This window comes from Vicia villosa, unplaced genomic scaffold, assembly GCF_029867415.1.
Source record: "Vicia villosa cultivar HV-30 ecotype Madison, WI unplaced genomic scaffold, Vvil1.0 ctg.001797F_1_1, whole genome shotgun sequence".
NCBI classification, from domain to species: Eukaryota; Viridiplantae; Streptophyta; class Magnoliopsida; order Fabales; family Fabaceae; genus Vicia; species Vicia villosa.
In genome coordinates this window covers 66,512-76,392 of record NW_026705732.1, presented here as the reverse complement: position 1 = coordinate 76,392, position 9,881 = coordinate 66,512, and positions in this window count along the sequence as shown.

Below are 9,881 nucleotides of genomic sequence, written 5' to 3'. Positions count from 1 at the left end.
AGCTCAAGAGGAAGCTGGAAATGCTTTTAAGAAGCCTGTGGGTCCTTGTACAAAGCCCAAGAGGAGGCTAATCGAGGGTCCTTGTTATAGCACAAGAGAAAGCTATGTAGTTTTGAACTTATTTTGGCTCTAAGCAAATGGGTAAGAGGTTTCACCGGGAATAATTCCTCTTTGGGTGGATGTGTCCTATTTCTTTGGATTCTAAGGTTTTTGCCAAGATGTTTCACCGGGAATAATTCATCTTGGGGGTTTGAACTACAGATCTCTAATTAGGAAAGAGCCTTCACCGGGAAGACATTCTCAATCCTAGGCCATATTCCTATAATATATATATAGTTTAACTGTCCTAGGGTTTATACTCAAACGTAGTTCTAAACTAATATATGCACAGTTTATATTTGACTGTAATTTAAATAAAGACTGTAAATTGAAAGCTTGTAAAGCCTAACCTGGATGGAGTGGAGGCCTTTGAAGAAGTATGTACAGAGCCTCAACAGTAATTGGTGGATAACAGTTGAATATATATATGATAAACAGTTAATGGTTTTTTTTTGAAAACAGAAGAAGTGAAGATGGACAAAGGTCACATAGGTATCTGAAGAGTTTCACCGGGAATAATGCCCTTCAAACACCAGAAGAATGTTTTGAAAACAGAAAGAAGATTTTGAAAATACAGTTTTGAAAACAAGCTAAGAAGAGAAGAAGGTGTTGGGACTTATACTCTATTAGAGGCCCATTTGAAAATGATTTACTGTTTATGAGAAACAGTTGAAAATGATTTGTAATGATATAAGGTTTTGTTGTGTGAAAACCTTAATCATCTGTTTGATCGGAGATTGAAAACAGTTTTGCAAATTGACAAAAGTCAACTTAATTAAGGCAAAGATGAAATCTATACCTAATTAAGACCTAAATAATTAGGGTTTTATCATAAAATTATTCACAAAGTAATTAGGTTAAAACAAAATGAAAATATATATTTTAAAGTATTTAAGAAAACACTTAAAACATACTATTTTAAACCTAATAAAAATATATGAAATAAATAATATTTTTATGATTTTTTTGATTATTCACAAAATAGATATATTAAATAGCAAGTGTGTGAAAAATGAGGTGAAAATGATTTAATTTGATAGGTGAATTAATTGTGTGAAGTTCTGAGAAAAATGAAGGAAATTAGTGGTAAAAATAATGTTTTGGTCTCACCATGGTTTGAACCCACGCCCTTTATGTTACCAATCCCAAAACAACACCACTGAGCCAACGCGCGCTTGGTGATTATAACACACACCCAGTTCATTATATTTTCAAACAAGTGGTAAATCATGGAAAAATAAAAGAAACAAAAAGTCTGGGGCGAGGGGGATTCGAACCCCAGACCTTGGGCATGAGGAGACTAAGAGCGCATGTGAGGCCACTAGGGCAAATGATGAATTCGTTTGTAAAACACAAACCATTCAAAATAAAATAAACTTGGCCCTCAGATTTGAAATTTGCGCGCCACCACCATTGTCATCTTCTTCCTCAAGCTCCAACAATTTGAATTTCTGAACTCTCTCAATTCTCATCCATTTGCAACGATATAAAGACCAAACTTGCTCTAAATTTACTCACGATTCTAGATATGTAACTAACATAAATTTATATTAACTATATCTAACTAATTTACCAGAAAACGTGAAGAACCCTAAAATTTAAAAATCAAATTAAATGGCTATACTTAAAGATAAATGAATGATGATAGAGGGTTTTCAATCCTCTGATGATGCTGAACAAGATAGAATCGAGCTTTATCACAAAGAGTGCTTAAATTAAAGAGGTGGAGTTCAGAAACTTACCTCTGAAAATGGAGGTCGTGAGGATGTTAGAGAGCACCTGGGCTTGTATGAATGATCCCAAAAGCTTCCTTGGGACTCAGTGATGCTAACTGAATGCCTATTGTAACTTCAATTCTTCTGAATTGCTCTATGGACCTCCCTCGATTTGAGCTTCAAGTGAACATGGGGGATGATGAATCTGCAGTTACAGATGAGCTGCGACCATCTGGATAGCTTCACTACCTCCTATGGAACGTGCCTGGATGCTTAACCTTGCTTGGAGCCTTCTGAATTGCTCTGTGGACCTCCAACTGCAACAGCTCCAAAGTGAGAGCAACAATGGCGTTCCCTCACTTACAGAAATGATCCAGGTGCTTGGATCACCTCAAATGATCCCCCTTGAGATGTTAGAATGCTTACTTTCCAAAGATAAGCTCTGGTTTGAAGAAAACGATTCTTCTTGCCAAAGAACTTTGAAAAACAATAAGCATGAGGAGAGAAAGAGAAAGCAAGGAATATGGTTGCTTTGGTGTGTTTTTTTACTGAGGTATGCTCTCCTATTTATAGGCAAATGATTCAGTACTGATTGAGAGAGTGAGCTTGCTTAGTGAAGTGAATTTGGTTTCTTAGCCATGAAGAAATTTCAAAGAATATCCAAGTGTGATCATTGCATTTTCGAGCCAGCTCCCTATCCTTTGATTCTATCTGATCTTAGGGAACATTTCAGATACAAAGTGAGCTCTAATTGGTTGGTGAGAAGATTCCTTGGGTGATTCATCAATTTGCCATAAATTCTCAAATGTAATCATTACATAATCACATGTTCTTGTTTTAGGAATCTTCCTCAATGATCATGGCATGGTGAAAATGGATGCATGGCATGTTTTCAGATGTGTTATGGGTCGTGTAGCATCCATAATTGAGGTCATGTGCACAAAATTGCAAAGTTCAAAAATGATGCATGACCTATAATTTCACTTCATGAGGCCAACTTTGAACAAGCATAACTCCTAGCTCAAAATGAATTTGGAGAAGGTTGAACACAATTTGGAAAGCCCTAAACATCTACTTCAAATCATTAGTTTGGAGTTTCTTCAGAATCCTTTGGCAAATTTGTGAAAAATGAGGCCAAAGTTGGAAGAAAACTAGGTTAAAACACTTAGAAAATTTTCTAAGTGTTTATGACCTAAAACTTCAAAATTTCCAAAACTCTTAAATGATTGATCTTTTGAAAAAAGTTCCATTGTAAGATGTTGTTTTATTTTGCAAGATCTACAACTTTCATGTTGGAAGTTTTTTGAGTTGTGTAGGTGAAATTTTGAGTTCCCACAATGCCCTCAAAAACCCTAATTCCCGACTTTTTGCTCCTTGAAGATTCTTCTTGAATTTCTTTGGTCAAATGACTTTATTATCCATATATTTATGATATCTGTTATACCCCAAAATTTGCCCACATCTTTTTTCAAGAAAACTCCAATCTGAAAATTAAGAGTTTCATATAATCATGGATTTTTATTTCAAATATCCTAGCATATGAAGTACTTAAATTTCAGAAACTTTTCTTATACAGTAGCTTGGCTTACAGAGGAATTTATTCTTACGCAAACGCCAAATACTGTTCATTACATCACAAATACTATTTATTTATTTACAGATAAATAGTACTAACACAATCATGCAGAGTTAACTCTTTTTGCAGGCGCAGAAGCAGGAAACTCACACTATACTGGTAACAATTGTTTTTGGTTTCCCACTAACTTTTGTACTATATTCCATTATTTTCAAAATCTTTTCAAATCTCTTTTTCAAAAATCAAATCTTAACTTGTGTGTTTTCTGCCAGTCAAATATTTCTATTTCTGTGCAGTAAACAATTTTCAGGTTATTATCGGTAATTTTGCCCGCATACCGTAAATATCAGTTATTTATTATGTTTCTGTTTCTAACAAGTCATGTAAATAAATTTTCATGCTTCACACAAAACAAAGACAAAAATAACAACAAAAAAGAAAAGAAAATTAACTTTGACAGTTGACTTTTTCACTTTAACTGCTGCTTCAGTACACGAACAGTCGGTTGACAGACAAACTGCAGACAGTACAATTCACAGTGATTTGTACAATCAATCAAATCAATCATTCACAATTCAAATTTCCAAGATTTTTGTGTTAGAAGTCTTCTGAATATCACATGATTAGCAGAAACTCAACACTGCACAAAAATCAGGTACGCTTAACTGCCTCCTATACAGACAGTCCCTAATCAGGGTTTTTCTTGTTTTAACAGGAGCAACAAGTTTTGAGAGCTCAAATGGATTTCATATACATCCATACATCTCAAAGTACCATCATACAAATTTTCAAACTTCAATTCACTCAGACGCACCGTCAGCAGCTCAAACAGTCAACAGACGACCCGTTTGACCAAAAAAGTCAACTGACAGTCAAAAATGAAATTTTTTGTCAAAGTCCATATTTTGTCAAAGGATTCAACATTTGATCATTGGATGATCACAATTCATCAAGGAAAGATCAAAAATCAACAAAACCCTAAGATTCAAAATTAGGGTTTTTGCCTGAAAAGTCAACTCAACTTTGACTGATCATAACTCTCTCATCCTTCATCCAAAAAATGTCAACCAAAGCTCATTTTGAAGGAAATTCAATTATCTTTCAAATGCAATTGATCCCATGGTCATAGCATTCACCATTTGAAAAATATGGCCAAAGACATTACAGGTCATTTTCAAAGTCAACAAAAAGACACTTTTTTCAAATGGACACACAAGGAGAACCAAAAATCATTTTGATATGAGACCAAAGACATTGGTTAGAGGACTCTTTAAGGTTTCCAAAAAGTGCAAGATCTCTTTCATATGACAAAAATTGAAGGATTTACACCTTGTTGAAGTTGGCTAAATTTTGGGAAAATGCATGAAATCAACATTGCTCAAAAATGTTTTTTTTCCAAAAGATGCCAAGTTTTTGTGGTCCAAACACCTTTGCCATGTTACTATGGGCCTCCCACGACCAAGACAAAGCCCACATCTATATTATCCATTTTTGACATAATTTTATCTTATTTTAAGATTAAAATTAAAGGAAATTGCATGGATAATTGATGGCTTGATCTCCAAGTATGACACACCTCCAAAGTCTTCATTTTTCTGCAGAAAATTGATGCCCAAGGCAAGAGCATTGAATGGAGTCAAGGATTGGTCAAAAATTCAAGGTTTTTAATATTTTAAAAACCAAACTTTCAACAATGGCAACAAGGCTTCTTGCTTCACTTCCAAGCAGCCTATGGGCTATAAAAGGAGCAGCATACCTCCACAACAAAGGGAGACACGAAATATAGCAAGAGCATAGCCAAGAAACCTCTAAAATTTCTCAAAATTCTCCAAACTTTGTAACTTTCGAATTATATATTTCAGCCACTATCAATACAAACCAATTGCTCTAATCATCTCCTGGCACTTAATATAGTAAGTTGGAAGCAATAACCATGGCTATATACTCATAGAAATCGTGTTTCAAAAATAACATATTCATGCATATTATCAACTTGTGATATCTAAACTATAAGCTTATTTAAACACAATCTAATGCCTTTGCCATCCATTTGAGATCATATGGGGTAGATCTAACGTTTAACATGTGAGTTTAAAGCCCTAAATCGTGGGGTGCCATGGTTGAAGCTCAAAGCTTCAACCTCTTCGTGTTCATACTTAACGTGGTCAAATGAGAAAACTAACCTCACCATTGGACTCAGGAGGTCATCTTTAGTAGATCTGGGCCCTTGTGGTTTTTATTTTCATGCGTTTTTGTAGGTTTCAAAAATCCAGAAATTCGAAGGTGGAATCCGCAGGTAAAATCGCAGGTAAGTCCGCAGCTAAATCCGCAGGAAATAGGTTGAAGATGATGAATAGTGATGAGGACTCTTTGACCACACGCGTGGCAAGTCCTTCTCTTCCTATTCGCCAGTCAACCGCACGTGGGTCCCACGCTGGACTCTCAAAGTCAGCATAATTCCATGTTATCCCTCTAGCCACGTGCATCATGTTCCATTCAATCTGGGCCATAGATCCTCATTAAAAATGAATCCAACGCACCATAACACACAACCACACCATGCACCTTCATCTGACTTCCACACCAGATTAGTATCCTTTTTAATTTTCTATTTTATTTTATTTTTATTTGCAAAAATAATTAAAAATAGTTAAAAAATCCCAAAAAATTCACAAAAAATATTTTAAACTTCTAAAATAGTATATTATTTTCTGAAACAAAAATATTTTATTTTTCTTCAAAATTTCAATATTTTTCATAATTAATTAGTATGTATTTATATATTTGCTTATTAATTATTTCAATTAGTCAAAAAATCATAAAAAAAATTTGTTCTTTGTGTTAAATATTGTTTATATATTATAAACTAATTTTGTACATATTTAGGATAATTTTCTTTTTAAGTATTAATTATTTGTGTAATTATTCATATAATTATGTTTTAATTAACTTAAAAAAATCCAAAAACAATTTCCAAAATCCAAAAAAATTAGTTTTGTTCTAAAATCAATTAATAAACATTTTGTACATATTCTAAACTTATTTTCTAAGTTTAATCATATTTTCATCTTTTCTTTATTTTAAATTAATTAATAATGCATTAATTATATTTTAAAATAAATCATAAAAAACTCCAAAAACATGCCTTTTATTTCTTGCAATTTAAATTCCTAGATAAATGTATAGGATGTCAAATTCATGTAAATAGGCTAGTTTACATTTCCCGCACAATCGATGTAATAGCGTAGATTTACTTTCTGCACTTTACATTTCCGCATTTTAATTTCCAGCACCCATATAAACTGCGTGTATGTCAAAGATAAAACTGAACCGTCAGATCACTAACTTCAAAGATAAATATCTGAATCCAATCACAATCACATTTGCACCTCCTAGGGTAACCCCTTTTCACTCTTTTCAAAATCAAAGTTACATTTCTACTGTTTCGAGTACAAAATCGAACCTTTTGTTTATATCCGACGAATGGATAGATTTTTAAAGGGAACAAGGATAAAGACCTCCTAACTCAGGGTAGACCTCCTAGTTTGCTTGCTCAAAATCAAAACAAACAAAATTCTCATACACTGTTGTTTTTTTTAAAACGAATTTTCCAAAAGACAATATTTTGTATACATCCAAACACGGATCATTACAAAATTAACGATCTTTTCAAAACATCTTTCGAAAGATAAACAAGCATTTGTATATATCCGCACAAGGATCATTACAAATTCTATTTGCAAAGGTATTTCAAAAACACAGGTAAAGCATTCCGAATCAATTGAAAAGTAAAGCAAATGAGCTAAGCAAACTAAAGAGCCCATGGATAACCATGGATACAAAGGGTGCTAACACCTTCCCTTTGTATAACCTACCCCCTTACCCAGAATCTCTCAAAGGTCTTTTTTCTGTTTCTTTTATAAACCTTTCCTTCATTGGATAAAATAAAAGGTCGGTGGCGACTCTGTAAACTTTTTCAAAAGTGACGCGAAAGCGTCCGATCGACAAAAAAGAGTCAGTTCACGTATCCCACCCACGGAGGGGTATGGCCCGAAAGGACGGTCCACAGAACTGGCGACTCTGCTGGGGACTACAAATTCAAAATGTTTTCAAAAGGGGTTACCTTTAGAGTATAGATCATTTCGATGTTTTCAATTGTTTGATCTGATTGCTTTACTTTTCACAGGTTTGCTTGGGTACTTTGCTTGTGTGAAAGATTCTAACCCGAATCTCGAGATACCTTAAGTATATGACAATAGATCAAGGAAACTGTACGGCATGTACCGATACGGTTGATCTGGTAGTCATCGTTAGTGTGATACTTTGGTTTATACTGATGTCCCTTGAAAGCGATCAAGGAGTATATTAGGCTTCCGAAGTGTCATTAACACTAATTTGTCTTAGAACCTTTTAGTTGAACTTGACTTGTGGCCTATTAAGTGGCTAGCTTTGAAATTGATCGAAGCTAGTTATCCTCGAGGAATATTCTTGATCGGCCGTCCGAGCGCCGTATTGAGATGTTGTCTCCAAGGATCATAGAACCCGAATACTATTCTAGGACAGGTTTTCAACCAACTCAACTTCAGAGGGGAGGGTATCACCTATCAACCTCATGCAAGCCTTTAAACCTAAGGCTATTGTTTGATTTGTTTTTGTGTGCCACATGTTTGCATCATAAACACATCATTTTTCACTACACATTTCAAGGATCAAAGAGTTTACTTTTGTTTTTGCAGGTAATGGCTCCCGCCACCAGAGATTACATCCGAATCAATATCTCAACGGTGCCATCTGAACTCAAAGTCTTGGTAGCAGAATTCCCCAGGAATGCTCAATTCACTGAAAAGCATGGTCACCTACTCCATTTGGTTACCTCAAAGTTTGAAGAAGACATGATACGGGTCCTGTTCCAGTTCTTCGACCCTGAACATCATTGCTTCACATTTCCTGATTACCAGTTGGTACCCACTTTGGAAGAATTCTCTGAATTAATTGGATTACCAATCCGAGATCAATTACCTTTCACTGGTTTAGAAAGAAAACCAAAACCTGAAGTCATTGCTGCTGCTTTACATCTGCAAAAGTCAGAAATCAAATCCAATTGGGAAACAAAGAGTGGAGTTGAGGGTTTGCTTGCCAAATTCTTACTGGAAAAGGCTCGACTACTGCTAGAAAACAAAAGTTATCCAGCTTTTGAAGAAGTTATGGCTCTTTTGATCTATGGGTTGGTTTTGTTCCCTAATTCCGACCAGTTCATAAGTGTACACATCATCAACCTTTTCCTAATTCGCAACCCGGTACCAACATTGCTGGGAGACATCCTACACTCTCTACACACTCGTACCACGAAGAAGCGAGGAACTCTCATGTGCTGTATACCACTACTGGCTAGGTGGTTTACATGTCATCTTCCCCGATCAGTACTGAGAAATGAACAAAGAGCACAATGGTCTTACAGAATCATGTCTTTATCTCATTCAGATATCCGATGGAACAACTTCTTTCAAAGAGACATTACTATCATTGATCATTGTGGAGAATACCCTAATGTGCCACTCCTTGGCATTAAAGGAGGTATCACTTACAATCCCTCTCTAGCTCTACGCCAATTCGGATATGCAAGAAGCAACGGTCCTCATGACATGATTATCCGTGGCATTGTGTTTGATTACGAGAATGATTCTCACAGACACCGACGAAGATTCATACAGGCTTGGGACAGTGTCTATAGAATAGAAAGCAAAACTCTGGGGCAATGGAATTCTATTCCTATGGAACTTTACCTCAGATGGGTGCGTACTCATGCTCAAAAACTCATGATGCCCTATCCCGCTGTTCTACCTGTGACTATCGAATCAGAAGTCGAAGGTTACGAACCTCAAGTTATTCTACACCCGGATATGCCAACTGACTTGGAAGAGTTGCAAAAATCCTGGGTTCAACTCAAAGAGGAAAGAGACACCTTCAAAGAACACTGTCAGGACTATGAGAGAAGGCTATTCGAGCTCACCAGACAGCTTCAAGAAGAACAAAGAATCAACGCATTCCTGGGGACAAAGAAAAAGCGCCCACGGGAGACCTGAAAGATCATTTATTTTATTTTCTGTCTTGTAAGCCCAAATGAGGCAAAGAAAAAAGAATAAATTGATTAACTAACGTTTGTTGCTTCTTTAACAAATCTAAACTCTAAGATCCTTGAAACATTGCACACACATTGCATATACATTTCATACATTGCATTCATATACATTGCATTTGCATTTCATACATTGCATACACATGGCATCCAGTCATACACATTTCATAACAGGTTCACATGACGGATTTCTCATCTTCTCGCTGTTTATTTCAGTCAGAAGAGATGGAATCTGAAATGAGTATCAAGAATCTCGAAGCACAGAATGCCCAAGTGCAAGTGGCAATTCTGGAACTAGCAAAGGGGCAGCAAGAACTGAAAGACCTGATAATCAAGAAGAAAAAGAAGCCCAAAG